The sequence below is a fragment of the Mirounga angustirostris genome, unplaced genomic scaffold (genome assembly GCF_029215605.1).
Source record: "Mirounga angustirostris isolate CCGP_5_RB_7025 unplaced genomic scaffold, mMirAng1.0.hap1 SCAF_13, whole genome shotgun sequence".
NCBI lineage: Eukaryota > Metazoa > Chordata > Mammalia > Carnivora > Phocidae > Mirounga > Mirounga angustirostris.
In genome coordinates, this window is record NW_026991721.1 from 108,250,509 (window position 1) to 108,266,213 (window position 15,705).

The following is a 15,705-nucleotide window of genomic DNA, read 5'->3' on the forward strand; positions in this document are numbered from 1 at the left end:
AGGAAATAGACTGAAGCAGCCCCACCTGATCTGTTTTTGTGCAATACTCTGGGCAGGTGCTAAAGTGCCTTAAGGGAAAGGTAACTTACTGGTGATTGCTGCGTCAGTCTGTCAGCCCCGCTGGTGCAAACCTGCACAACCGTCATCTACTCCGTCATTCACTTTGTATGATTTGTGAAGGCTAGCGAACACTGTGTTTATTACTGTACAGAAGAGCGATGCTTCATGTGCTGAAACACCCCGCTATCTGCCCAAGCATTTACATCTGTCAGCCAGGTGCACAAGAGGAGAAACTCCAAAGCTACTGTGTTTGCATTAATGTCCTAAGGCCTTTGACTAGTCCTCCTACCCTGCAGCAAAAATGTTCCTGCGCCCCTAATACCACTTGATAATATGTGTATTTAAAAATCAGAAACAACTGGGCACCTGGGTGGCTCGGATGGGCGACTGCCTTCGGCTCAGGTCATGATCCCAGGGTCCCGGGATCGAGTCCCGCATCGGGTTCCCTGCTCGGCGGGGAGCCTGCTTCTCCCTCTGACCCTCCCCCCTCATGTACTCTCTCTCATTCTCGCTCTCTCAAATAAATAAATAAATCTTTAAAAAATAAATAAATAAATAAAATAAATAAAAATCAGAAACAACTTAAAAGAGAGCTCTTTAACAAACTATGATGATTTCTTCTTGGATGTTATCCTTTAAAAGAGTAACACGTCATACAGTACCTATTTTCAATAAAGGACGTTTAAATTATTCATTGTTTACTCCCTATGAAATATTTTTATTATCTGCCTTCTATTTTCATTAGCTAAACATAGCTAACAAATTATGCTTGCATGATCTTTTATTTTAAGTAATATTTAATGCATACTAATTTCAAATTAATACTATCATTAATTTCTTAAAATTAAATTTTAATTCAAAAATTTCAAAAGAGTTGTTGCCAGTAACAGATATGCATATGTTCAAATTAATTAAAAATTAAAGTGTGGCTGATAATCAGATTTTTACTTAAAGTCTGAATTAATAAAATTAGTAAAAAGGGAAAAGCTTGTATAATACAAATGTTTTTATTAGTCCATGGGGGGGAATCATCTTTTTGTCTGTTAAGCTTAAAGGCAGACTAAAACAAAGGCATATTTGATAAGATGAAGTTTAACAAAGATTCTTTTAATATGTATATTGTCTTTGAACAGCAAACTTCACAGTAAACACAGTGAAGCACATTTTTTACAAATTACATTTCAACCTGTTTACAGCAGTTTATTCATAACAGTCAAAACTGGGAAGCAAACAAGATTTCCTCCAGTAGGTGATGGATGAATACAATGAAGCAATGAACTATCAAGCCATGAAGAGACATGGAAGAACCTTAAATGCACACTACTAAGTTAAAGAAGCCATGAGAAATGGCTACATTACTACAGGATCCCAATAATATAAAAGGCGAGACTATGGAGACAGGAGGAAGACCAGTGGTTTGCCAGGGTGGGGGAGAGGGGGGTGAAGAGGCGGAGCACAGAGGATTTTGAGGGCAGTGAAACTTCTCTGTACGATGATGTAATGATGAGTATGTATCGTTATATATTTGTCCAAACCCACAGACTATAAAATATCAAGAGCAAATCTGAAGGTCAACTGCGGACACTGAGTGATTATGACTGGTCAATATAGGTTCATCCTTGGTTTAAAAAAAAACAAACAAAAACAAAAGTATCGTTCTGGTGAGTGATGTTGATGATGAGGAAGGTGATGCATGTGTGGGAGCAGGGGTGTATGGGAAATGTCTGTACCTTCACCTCAATTTTGTTGTGAACCTAAAACTGTTCCAAAACAGTAAAGGTTATTTTAAAAACATTTAAACTCATTTTTAAGAATGGAAATAAAGACTTAAGTAGCACAGTTTCTAATGATCAGCAATATGCATATATGGATTGGGCTTCCAGCAAAGTTGTACGCATATTAGTTAAAAATATTTCTCAGTAAGTGTTTTTCTTTACTCCTGGCTATCGGCCACTTTCTTTTTAAAGGATTAGGTTGGAGACTGAACATAACACCTACATGCCTCTCCGATGATTATGACACTGTATACCTCTAATTCTTCAAATGATGTATAATAAATGTAATCAGGGAGTTAAGCAAAGAAAGGGTTGCGCAAATTTTTGAACATTTCATGTGTGTGCGTACGCGTGCACACACACTTAGAATTACAGAAGTAAAACTTCTGAACTGAATGAACCATAGAGATCATCTAGTATAGTTCCCTTATTAGAATACAAATAAAACGATTTTTCTGGGGCACCTAGTGGCTCGGTCAGTTAAGCATCTGACTCTTGATTTCAGCTCAGGTCATCTCAGGGTTGTGAGATTGAGCCCCACATTGGGCTCTGTGCTGGGCATGGAGACTGATTAAGATTCTCTCCCTCCCTCTGCACTTCCCCCAACCCTCTCTCTCTCCCCCTTCCTCTCTTAAAAATAAAAAAAAAAAGATTTTTCCCAGGCAATACAGGATGGTTTAAAATCTGCAATATTTTATCAAACAATATGCTAGTGATGAAGCAGAATTTATGAATTCAAATGACAGACATTCACTCACTTAGGAGCATTTACAGAAAGTAAGAGCTTATTATCTTGTTAGAGGAGATAAAACATGCACAAATAACTGTGATAAAAAGTATTAAATGGAGACAGTCTAAGATGGTGGCATAAGATCCTGAATTTATCTCCTCCCGTGGACATACGAAACCTGCATGTACCTATAGAATAATTCCTCCTGAAGAAGAGCTGGAAACTGACTGAAAGGCTCTGCACAACAAATAAACTATAAAGAGACCATACAGAAAAGGGAAGAAGAGTTGGGAGAAAAGGTAATGACAGGAACATCATTCCCAATGTGAAGACCTGCAGTAGGGAGGGAATATCACTGAGGGGCCTTTCTCAGACTTGCCCACCCTGGGATACAGCAAGAAAACAGTGGTTTAAAGGGCAACTGGATAAAGAGGGGAGGAAGACATTATCAACAAAATAAAGGTCATATATGGCAGACCCACAGCTAATATCATACTCAATGGTGAAAAGCTGAAAGCTTTTCCTCTAAGATCAGAAACAAAACAAGGAAGTCCACTCTTGCCACTTCTATGCAACACAGTACTAGAAGTCCTAGCCACAGCCATTAGGCATGAAAAAGAAATAAAAGGTATCCAAATTGGAACAGAAGACATGAAACTGTCACTATTTACAGACAACATGATTTATATAAAAACCCTAAAGACGCCACCCAAAACCTGTTAGAACTATAAATGAGTTAAGTAAAGTCACAGGATACAAAACTAACACCCAGAAATTTGTTGCATTTTTATAGTTAATAATAAATTGTAAGAGAAATTAATCCCACTTACAGTCATATATAAAAGAATAAAATACCTAGGAATAAATTTAACCAAGAAAGTAAAAGACCTGTACTCTGAAAACTGTAAGACATGATGAGAGAAACTAGTGATAACACAAATAAATGAAAGATACACCATGCTCATGGATTAGAAGGATATTGTTACAAATGTTCATACTACCCAAAGTCATGTACAGATTCAATGCAATCCCTATCAAAATATGACAGTATTTTTTCACAGAACTAGAACAAATAATTCTAGAATTCGTAGAGAACCACCAAAGACCCTAAATAGCTAAAGCAATCTTGAGAAAAAAGAACAGAGCTGGAAGTATCACAATACCACACCTCAAGATATAATACAAAGCTGTAGTAATCAAAACAGTACGGTACACATTTGGTACACAAATATAAATAAAGAGCCCAGAAATAAACACATGCTTCCATAGTCAATTAATGGATGAAGGAGACAAGAATACACAATGGGGAAAAGATCTCCTTAAGAAGCAGTGCTGGGAAAACTGGGCAGCTACCTGCAAAAGAATGAAACTGGACCACCTCCTAACATCATATGTGAAAATAAATTCATAATGGATTCAGATTTGAATGTAAGATCTAAAACCACAAAACTCCTAGAAGAAAACAGGCAGGAAGCTCTTAGCAATGTGTTTTTGGACCAGTCTCTTCAGGCAAGGTCAACAAAAGCTAAAATAAAGAAATGGAATTATATCAAATTAAAAAGCTAAGCACAGTGAAGGAAACCATCGACAAAATGAAAAGGCAGCCTACTGAAAGGGAAATCTGTGCAAAGTACACATCTGATAAAGGGTTAATCTTCAAAATACATAAAAAACTTATATAACTTAATACAAAAGAAGAGATTAAAAAATGGGCAGAGGACTTAAATAGACATTTTTTCCCAAATCAGACATACAGATGGTCAACACACACCTGAAAAAATGCTCGGCATCACTAATCACTAATTTGGTTTTGAAAATCAAAACCATGATGAGATATCACCTCACACCTGTCAGAATGGCTAATATCAAGAAGACAAAAAGTAAGAAGTACAAGCAAGAATGTGGAGAATATGAAACCCCCATGCACTGTTGGTGGGAATGCAAACTGGTACAACCACTATGGAAAATAGGACGGAGGTTCTTCAAAAAATTAAAAATAGAAATACAGATAAGATCCAGCAATTCCATCTCTGGATATTTACTCAAAGAAAATGAAAACACCAATTTGAAGAGACAGATTCACCCTTATGTTCATTGCTGCACTATTTATAGTAGCCAAGACACTGAAGCAGCCTAAGTGTCCTTCAAAAGATGAATGGATAAAGAAGATCTGGTGTGTGTACAACGACATATGACTCAGCCAATACAAAAGAATAAAATCTTGCCATTTGCAAAAACAATGGTGGACACAGAAGGTATTATGGTAAGTAAAACAAATCAGACAGAGGAAGACAAATAAAACAAAACAGAAACAGACTTACAGATATAGGAAAGAAACTGCTTGGTTAACCACAGCAGGAAGGTTATGCAGGACAGGCAACAGTGGTAAAGACGTTTAAGAGGTATACTCTCAGAATTATAAAATAAGTAACTCCTGGATGTGTATTGTACAGCTCAGAGAATATTGTCAATAATACTGCAATGACTTTGTATGGTGACAGACTGAACTAGATTTATGGGGATCATTATGTAATATATAGTCATATTTGAATACATTATGTAATATATAGCAAGAAAAAAAACCAAGAGCTCAGTTCAGCTTCAATATTTGGCTAAGATCTATTATTTGCCTTCAACTTCTGGTAAGCCCAATAAATAGATGCCTACTTTTAAAAAGTCCTGGCATCCCACAAAAATTCTCACCAAAATACTAGCCAACAGGATCCAACAGTACATTAAAAGGATTATTCACCACAACCAAGTGGGATTTATTCCTGGGATGCAAGGTAGGTTCCACATCCGCAAATCAATCAATGTCATATAATACATTAATAAAAGAAAGAACAAGAACCATGTATCTCTCAAGTTAACTCTCAAAAGATGCAGAAAAAGCATTTGATGAAGTACAGCATCCTTTCTTGAGTAAAACTCTTCAGAGTACAGGGATAGAGGATACATACCTCAATATCATAAAAGCCATCTATGAAAAACCCACAGCAAATATCACTCTCAATGGGGTAAAACTAAGAGCTCTCCCCCTAAGGTCAGGAACATGACAGGGACGTCCACTATCACCACTGCTATTCAACATAGCATTAGAAGTCCTAGCCACAGCAATCAGACAACAAAAAGAAATCAAAGGCATCCGAATCGGCAAAGAAGTCAAACCCTCACTCTTTGCAGATGATATGATACTTTATGTGGAAAACCCAAAAGACTCCACCCAAAAACTGCTACAACTCATACAGAAATTCAGTAAAGTGGCAGGATATAAAATCAATGCCCAGAAATCAGTTGCATTTCTATACACCAACAACAAGACAGAAGAAAGAGAAATTAAGGAGTCAATCCCATTTACAACTGCACCCAAAACCGTAAGATACCTAGGAATAAATCTAACCAAAGAGGCAAAGAATCTGTACTCAGAAAACTACAGAATACTCATGAAAGAAATTGAGGAAGATACGTTCCATGCTCATGGATTAGAAGAACAAATATCGTGAAAATGTCAATACTACCTAGAGCAATCTACACATTTAATACAATCCTGATCAAAATACCATCAACTTTTTTCAAAGAAATGGAACAAATAATCCTAAAATTTCTGTGGAACCAGAAAAGACCCGAATAACCAGAGGAATGTTGAAAAAGAAAAGCAAAGCTGGTGGCATCACAATTCTGGACTTCAAGCTCTATTACAAAGCTGTCATCATCAAGACAGTATGGTACTGGCACAAAAACAGACACATAGATCGATGGAACAGAATAGAGAGCCCAGAAATGGACCCTCAACTCTATGGTCAACTCATCTTCGACAAAGCAGGAAAGAATGTCCAATGGAAAAAAGACAGTCTCTTCAACAAATGGTGTTGGGAAAATTGGATAGCCACATGCAGAAGAATGAAACTGGACCATTTCCTTACACTACACACAAAAATAGACTCAAAGTGGTTGAAAGACCTCAATGTGAGACAGGAGTCCATCAAAATCCTAAAGGAGAACACAGGCAGCAACCTCTTCGACCTCAGCCGCAGCAACTTCCTCCTAGAAACATCGCCAAAGGCAAGGGAAGCAAGGGCAAAAATGAACTATTGGGACTTCACCAAGATATAAAGCTTTTGCACAGCAAAAGAAACAGTCAACAAAACCAAAAGACAACCGACAGAATGGGAGAAGATATTTGCAAATGACATACCAGATAAAGGGCTAGTATCCAAAATCTATAAAGAACTTATCAAACTCAACACCCAAAGAACAAAGAATCCAATCAAGAAATGGGCAGAAGACATGAAAAGACATTTTTCTAAAGAAGACATCCAAATGGCCAACAGACTCATGAAAAAGTGCTCAACATAGCTTGGCATCAGGGAAATCCAAATCAAAACCTCAATGAGATACCACCTCACACCAGTCAGAATGGCTAAAGTTAACAAGTCAGGAAACGACCGATGTTGGCAGGGATGCGGAGAAAGGGGAACCCTCCTACACTGTTGGTGGGAATGCAAGCTGGTGCAGCCACTCTGGAAAACAGTATGGAGGTGCCTCAAAAAGTTGAAAATAGAGCTACCATACGACCCAGCAATTGCATTACTGGGTATTTACCCCAAAGATACAAATGTAGTGATCTAAAAGGGTACGTACACCCCAATGTTTATAGCAGCAATGTCTACAACAGCCAAACTACGAAAAGAGCCAAGATGTCCATCGACAGATGAATGGATAAAGAAGATGTGGTATATATATATATACAATGGAATATTATGCAGCCATCAAAAAAAAAAACCCCACGAAATCTTGCCATTTGCAACGACGTGGATGGAACTGGAGGGTATTATGTCAATCAGAGAAAGACATGTGTCATATGATCTCACTGATATGAGGAATTCTTAATCTCAGGAAACAAACTGAGGGTTGCTGGAGTGTGGGGTGGGGTGGGAGGGATGTGGAGGCTGGGTGATGGACATTGGGGAGGGTATGTGCTGTTGTGAGTGCTGTCAATTGTGTAAGACTGATGAATCAAAGACCTGTACCTCTGAAACAAGTAATACATTATATGTTAAAAAAAAGAAGAAGATAGTAGGAAGGGAAAAATGAAGGGGGGGGGAAATCGGAGGGGGAGACAAACCATGAGAGACTATGGATTCTGAGAAATAAACTGAGGGTTCTAGAGGGGAGGGGGGTGGCGGTATGGGTTAGCCTGGTGATGGGTATTAAAGAGGGCACGTACTGAATGGAGCACTGGATGTTACACAAACAATGAATCATGGAACACTACATCAAAAACTAATGATGTATGGTGATTAACATAATAAAATAAAACTGATTTTTTATCAGTCAAAACTAAGATCTTTAAGGATGTAGAAGTCAGATGCCAAAACTATTAGTTATCAGTAATGAAATCAGTTAAATATAGAATTACATCTATATCATTACTGTAACAAAATTAAATTCATATAATAAACTTTTTGAGATGAACTCAAAGGGCAAAAGAAAAGCATCACAGGCAAAAAATCCACTGCAAGTGTTCATACACATTTATGAAATATATCATGTATCTTAGAAAAGGAAGCTGAACTTCCATCTCTGATCAAAATGAGAAAAAATATAAGAATTCAATATTTTATAAGGCAGCATCACAGATCACTGGGGAATGGAAAAAATATTCAATAAATCGTGGGGAAAAATAGTTTCATATTTGAATTTTATTTTATCCAGTCTGACAATTTTTAGTTGGAGACTTTGAAAATATGTATGTTTGTAAAAATAAAAAATAAAATAAAATAATTATTTTTTAGGGAAAAAGTGAGCTTTCAATTGCCATATCCTGTACAAGAAAAATTTAGGGTTCAAGGCTGAGCAAAATAGAATTCAATGAGCAAGATTACAGCTTCAATTTGTTTTTAATTTTTTTTAAAGATTTTATTTATTTTTTATTTGAGAGATGAGCGCATGTGCAGGGGATGTAGAGGGAGAGGGAAAATCTTAAGCAGGCTCCACAACCAACACGGAGCCTGACGTGGGGCTGATCCCACAACCCCGAGATCATGACCTGACCCAAAAATCAAAAGGTGGATGCTTAGCCGACTAAGCCACCGAGGTGCCCCTTCAATTTGTTTTTAGATGAAACCTGAAAGTTGTGTTTTAAGTGAAAACAGAAAGATCAGAAAATTTATTTTTTACCATAATCATGCCTTGGTAAGATTATTTTTAATGACAAATATTCTAGTCATATGTGATAAACATAAAATTCACTGTGATTTTTCATTTATGCATAATGTTCCTGGCTGATTATGTGGTTGAAATTAAGGCAATTGTTATTCTTTAAATGGATGAATTTAGGGGAAAAACTGGATAAAACAGTTCTCTACTGATATCTAAACAGCACTGTTGGGCCACCATGAACAGTTTTTGATGCATGCATTAAAAATAATGAAATTTAAAGAAGACACCGTGAAGGCCTCCCGGCAACCACACGGAAGCCCATCGCCCGCCATGCACGTGCCCCAGCTCTGGTCTCCAGACTCCCTCACTTTGTTTTTTATCCTGTATGGAAGCAAAGCCCATTCGTCTCTCAGATTCTGCACGTGCTGGTTCCTGTGCTGAGACTTTTCTCTCTGGCATGTTCGTGGTTTGCTTCCTCACTCCATTCAAGTCTCTGTTTAAATATCACCTCCTAAGAGAGGCCTTACCTGCCCATCATACCAAAGCGATACCCTCTCCGACCCACTCACTTTCTAGCTCCCTTAATTAAACATCAATTTTCTTTCTAGCATCCTAATATTAATTAGAAATAAAGTTCAGTTCAGCTTCAATATTTGGCTAAGATCTATTATTTGCCTTCACCTTCTGGTAAGCCCAATAAATAGATGCCTACTTTTAAAAAGTACTGGCATCCCAGAAATGAACAACATCAATATTTGTAAAGCACAGATGTTACTACCCTATCTAGTAAGTGTAACAATGTTACTAATGCCAACCAGGTGTGACATTAATATTTAGTTTATTTACGATCATATATAGATGGGCATTTTATATGCCACTTGGAGTAAAAAGAACCCCTATCTGTTCTATAGGTTGAAATTCTTAGACTAAAGGATATATATGTACTTGTTATTGCAAGAGTAAAATTTTTAAAATAATGACTGTGAAATTGTTCATATTATGTGAAAAAAATGAAATTTACAGTTCAGTAAATAGAGAAACAGGTCGATAATACACATCTCAAGAGAGAATACAATAGCTAGATAAGTGTAAGGAATAATGTTAGAAGCATTTTAGTAAAAAAATATATATATAAATAAATCTTAACTAATACAAGGTATATGCCGATTTGGCTATGGTGAAATCCAGATCTTTATAAAACTGACATACTTGCATTTGCAACATGAAATAAAACAACACTGAAGAACAAAATTTACTTGTAGGTTGGTTAGTGCTCTCTAACCATAAGTCCTTCAAGTGGAAGTCCTAGTCGGACTACTCTCTTGAGAGAATAAAGTAACAATGGCTATCAACTTCGCCATTTTAAAATTTCTCAAGGAGGAAAAATCTCTGATATCATTTACCAAAATATCTAATGTGGGTCATCTTCAATTCAAACATAAAAACAAGATGGAAAAAAAAATTTTATCTAGCACATATTTATTTTCTCACTTTTAAAATTTCAAAAACAATAGACATTAAAAGAATACTTGTTTAGAAAAAAACTTTGAGATTTTAAAAACCCACAGAGGTTAAAAAAAGCTTCACAAATCACAGATATAGATTAGCAATCATCTTCAGGACATTTGGTAAAAAAGTGGTTTTTTGAGACTCACTTAAGGTGAGGCTCTCATGTTCAAGGCAAAGTACTTCGCTGGGCTATCTGCACTGGACGCACAGGTCGGGGTTAGCGGCAGCATCGCCGAGTCCGCTTCAGTGCTCCGTGCAACCACCACCAGATGAGCCCACGGCCCAGAGTCCCTCCACCCGGTGCGCAGGGGAGTGCTCTCCTCGCCTGCGGAGCCGTCCAGGTGCAAGGAGCTCAGGACACTGGGGCCCCGACAGAAGGCACGGAACCTACGGTGAGGGGAGCCAGGGCCGCGTGGTCCAGTTACACTGACCATGGAACCATGTGGCGAGGGCTTTCGGGGACTCAGGATGGTTCACGACCTCCCGGGCCAGGCTCTGACTACAGCAGGAAAACCAGGGACGCGTTTGCTAGAGGCAGCAGGTGGCCAGGCGGAGCAGGGGGAGAGCGGAGGCCCTGGGCCGGGAAACCGCAGGGACCAGCCAGCCACCGTCGGTGGGCTTGGCCTGCAGCGGGGCTGACCAGCGGACTGGCCCCAGGGCCTGGCCCTGTTGGGGGCGTGCGCACGGAAGGAACCCCCACGGCTGGTGGCCCCAGGGCTGTCATGATCTCATCACAATACCATTTGCATTGTGGTGTCCCCGCCCCCTTTCCGCGCAGCTGGGACGATGGGACGATGGCGGATGGGAGCATGCGCCAAGGCTGAAGGGAGGAAGCCAGGGTGGGTATAGACGGAGTGTGACAATGAGCACTTGGGAGAGGGGAGACCACAGAGACCCCTAAACCCACGACGCAGCAGCCACAGGGCTGCTACCACCCACGGCCGAGGCCGCTCCTCCTTCTGCGGGCTGGACCCTTCCCTCAGGGAGCACCAGGCCGGGGACAGAGTCCACCGGCCCCAGAACACTTGCGCTGCTCTTCTGCGGCCCAAGCCAAGGCTGCAGGACACAGACAACCCCGTGCAGCTGTGTCCTTCCCCAACTAACAAGCGGACGCCCTGGCCAGGGGGAAGCGGCTGTGTGCACCCAGGGGAGCCCTGAGAACACGGGCGCCCCCATGGCCGGTCTCCGGCGGGAACCATAGCCCGTCTGCTAGAACCTGCTGCTTCTGCAGGAACCCTCGCGTGTCCGCTCCCAGTCTGTGCACGCTTTCCGCGGTAAAGATGCTCTTATTATGCCACGCCCGGCACCGCCGAAATGGGCATGCATGTGATGAAAGCGAGATGCAGATAAAAATTCAGGGAAGATTTTGTTATCTTGAAAGCCAGTTATGTTGCTATATTGTCACTTGTCTAGAACCAAGATTTGTCTTCTGCAGGCAGTACAAATAGCACATGGTTTATAGGATCACTTCCATCAAGCTGCGGATCATCACAGACCACAGACTACCACGCAGGATTCCAAACGTGCGAGACACTTGAACACAGGCAGAATTTATCAGCTGATAGTGTGGAGGAATTACTGTCCCCGTACAAAATGTAACTCCTAAAATCTCGTAATATTGCTACAGCAACAGCTCTGTTTTACTGGGTAATATTTGGTTATGTACCCTCAGTTCATTCTGTGATAGTGACAACACAGTTTAAAGCTTGGCTGTATGTTAATCTTAAAAATCTCAGGATTTGGGCCAAGATATATTTTTTTCATGAAATTCCAATATGAATCTATTTATTTGTTTATTATCTATTTCCTTAACTAAATACAGAGATTCCTCTTGTTAGGAATTCATGATTTCCTCATTACTGTGTATTTCCAGCACTTAGAATAGTGGTGGCACAAAACAGAAGCGAAAGAAGGAAAGAAAGAGAGAGAGAGAGAGAGAATATGAATTAAAAAGATGCATAACATACCTCTTCTAGCTGAGTACAGTATATAAAAATAGGGATGCTAGAAGTTTTATACCTCATACAGACTGCTTTCTCAATTCTGTTTATATGTCTTCCTATGCATAATTTTACTGAGTGCCTACTATGGGTAAAACACTGTACTAAGGAATGTGAGAGTTACTAAAAGGAGTTAGGAAAATAAAGACTTTTCTAGGAATGCAAAGTACTGCAGAACCTTCCAAAGTAGAGTAAGATACCTCAGGAAAAAAAAATGAAAAATTAAAAAATATGATTGCTTTTAACGTTTAGGATCTTAAGAGAAAACAAATCTTCAAATGTTAGACTGTAGAGTAAAAAATTAACATCTATTAGGCAGATTTAAATAGAAATTAAATCTCCTAAGTATGTCACAGATGCCAAAGAATACATATTGGGAGGTAAATCACACTGATTAGAAAATGTGAAAGAGATTTATGTCAGTTTCCTTAAGAATAACCCTAAAAGTGATCAAATCATTCATTTACTCATCAGATACTGAAAAACCTACTTGTGCAAGCCACTGTTCTACATGCTTGGATAGAGCAGTAAACAGACAAAAATATCTGCCCATATGAAGCTTCCATTTAGTGAGGAATACAAAGAAAATTAATTCAGTGAAATGCATGGAATGTTAGCTGGGGATATAGGCTCTGGAGAAAAATAAAGAAGGAAAGGAGGGGGGCTGCGACCTGAAACAGCGTGGCCAGGGAAGGCCTTGCTGAGGTGACGTTGGAGCAAAGAGTTCAAAGACAGAAAATGACTTTGTGCAGAATCTGGGGGCAGCAGCGTGGGCAGAGTAAGCAGCAAGAATAAAGCCCTGGTGGGGAGTATGCTGGTCTGTTCACTGAGCAGCCCGGAGGCCAGCACAGCTGGAGCAAACTAAATGAGGGAGCGAAAAGAGGAGGAAATCAGAGAGGTAAGAAGCCTGACCTTCACCTGTGGGTTGATGGAAGGGTTCTGTGACTCTGGATGAGGTAAGGAATCACGAGGGTATTCCCAAGAGAGGAATGATCTCACCTGATTTATGCTTTAGCCAGAACATTCAGACTGCTTGGCTGAGAACCGACCAGGGAGGGAGGGGCAAGGGTAGAAGCAGTCCTAATTAGGCGGCGGCCGCACTGGTAATGCTGTCAGTCAAGGTAGTAGCGGGTGAAGCAGTATGTCTGAGTATACTCTGAATATAGAGGCAAGATCATGTTTCTGGCAGGATGGACACACATGAGGAGAGGTCAGGAGTTAACAGTGATTCCAAGACTTTCGGCCTCTGTCATAGGAAGGATGGAGTTGTCACCGACTTTTGTGGGAACGACTGTATGGATAGAAGCCAACGTAAAAAGTTTCAAGGGAGAGAGTGAGAATCTAAAATGTTGCTGATAATCTATGGAATGATCAAAAACTCACATGTTTTTACAGAAAGGGCACTTTAGTGTGAGTTCTCTCATTTAACGTATCATTTCTGTAAACTGTTTATTCTTGAAATTGGGGTTTTATTTTTCCTATCTTTAAAAATGGAAATAACACCCACCTCGTGTGTTGTAAATATTACTAGATTTCATGTACAGCATGTACATGCCTGATCTCCGAGCTCAGTTCTTACAAATGCTTGTTTTCTCTTTCTGTCCTTCATTAGATCATTTTAAAAGTCTGAATATATAAAGTGGTACACTGAAAAGAAAAGTGACCCGATGCTCAGATTTTACATCTAGGAAAATGCGAAGAGCTATTTAGATGAACCCAAAAAGGGTGTCATGAGACTTCTAGATCCAGAAATGCCAGTCTGAGTCCTAGAGAACAGTCAAGGTCAAAGAGGGAAGGGTAAGAGCTAGAGGCTCACAGATTTTTTTCAGTGAACAATCAGTCTTCTTGAAGTGGAGAGGAAAAGAAAAATGTAACAGAGAAGCAATCTATGTGGCTAAGGTCACAAGAAGCATCTTAGCAGACACGCTAGAAACTGCCTGATATTATCTGAACAAAAGACACCGCGGCATCTAAACAGAATCTCAGGAGAACACAAGAGGGAGAGGGAAGTGTAGGGACTGATACCTGTATGATGGGAAGACCTGCCTCCCAGCACTGCTGGGCAGGGAGGGTTGGAAAGAACCCAACGTTAAGAGCACCTGCTCATAGAAGGCATACGCTGGCAAATCTAATACAGAGCCTGTTTTAGGCCTCGTCCAGAATGGATCCAGGCCATGGCAGGGGGATCCATTTGGGCAGAGTGGGGACAGGAGGCGACACTGAGCATCTCTAGGTTGCATTACATCTGCTGTTTTCTCCCAGATAGATAGTTGTTTGGGGCGTCTAGGTGGCTCCTGGCCTTGCGCTCAGTGGAGATTCTGCTTCAGATTCTTTCTCCCTCCCTCTGTGCCCCTCCCCACTTGCACACACACTCTCTAATAAATAAATAATCTTAAAAAAAAGATATATAGGTGTTTAGATTGGTGTTGCTTATTTTGTTATCTTTACTTCCTGAAAAACCTTAAGGAGAATTTATGTGACATGCCAACTGGTATTTACTAATTCTATTTATTGTTTGGATCTCCCCAGACTTCAAAGTTGCTAAAAGTTGACATAAATAAATAACAAGATTCTAACATAAGAAGGAAGGTGGCCAAATACGGTAGTATATGAGTGTATCAGCCAGTGGCTTGAGTTAAGCCAAAAAAAATCCTGGGTGGAGCTGAAGCGGTCACTCTCAATTTTAAAACAAAAGACATGAAACCTAAGTAGGAACTCATTCCTAAAAAATGGGCATGAAAGCTTGCCGCTGACACATGGCAGCCCAAGTCTGGTTAGCAGTGAAAGTGTGATGTGGACACAGTCAGGAGTCCCTTAAACATGGCTTGTAGTTCAGGAAAGCACTGGGCTTCCTCGGGACGCAGGCCCTGCCCTCGTTGACGCACTCGTCTCTCCTCCCCGATGGGCTAGTCCTCCTGCGCTCTGGGCTCAGGCGTTGCTTCCCGGGTCCCCGTCCGTGAGGGGCTCCTGCTGTTTGCTCCAAGTCACTGTACGTCCTTCATGGTTGTACCGTTGTTTACTCTGCGTCTGTCTTTCCTGAGACACTGTATGGGCAGTTCCTTGGACACACAGTGTCTATGTGCTTACTACTCTACATGCACAACTTCAGAGAAGGGTTGGGAGCCAAGGCTTTACATGCTTTACATGCCGCACTGAATGAAGGTCAGGAATGTCCACGCCGTGAGGCAGGAGGCGTATCAACTTCCTAACCACTGTGTCGCCATGCTTCCCTCAGAGCGCCCTTCAAGTAGCTGCTCCCGGTACCTCGGCTGGATGAGTCAATCAATGCACGAACAGCACCCCCACCCCGGCCGGTCTCCCCTCATCTGCACAGAACCCTGTAACGACACTCCCAGCAGCCTGTTCTCGTTTCCCTCTCCATCATGCCTCCGAACGGTGTGAGCCCCGGCGGCTGCACAGCGGTCTCAATGGACTCAGCATCACAGCTTCACGAGGAAGCCAGAGCCGC

General features: G+C 40.6%; 1 protein-coding gene across 7 annotated transcripts in view; it reads right to left on the minus strand.

Annotated features, from left to right (window-relative positions):
- YAP1 (Yes1 associated transcriptional regulator) overlaps window positions 1-15,705 on the minus strand; it is a 126,153-nt gene that overhangs the window by 23,354 nt on the left and 87,094 nt on the right. The gene's annotated exons all lie outside the window — the stretch shown is intronic.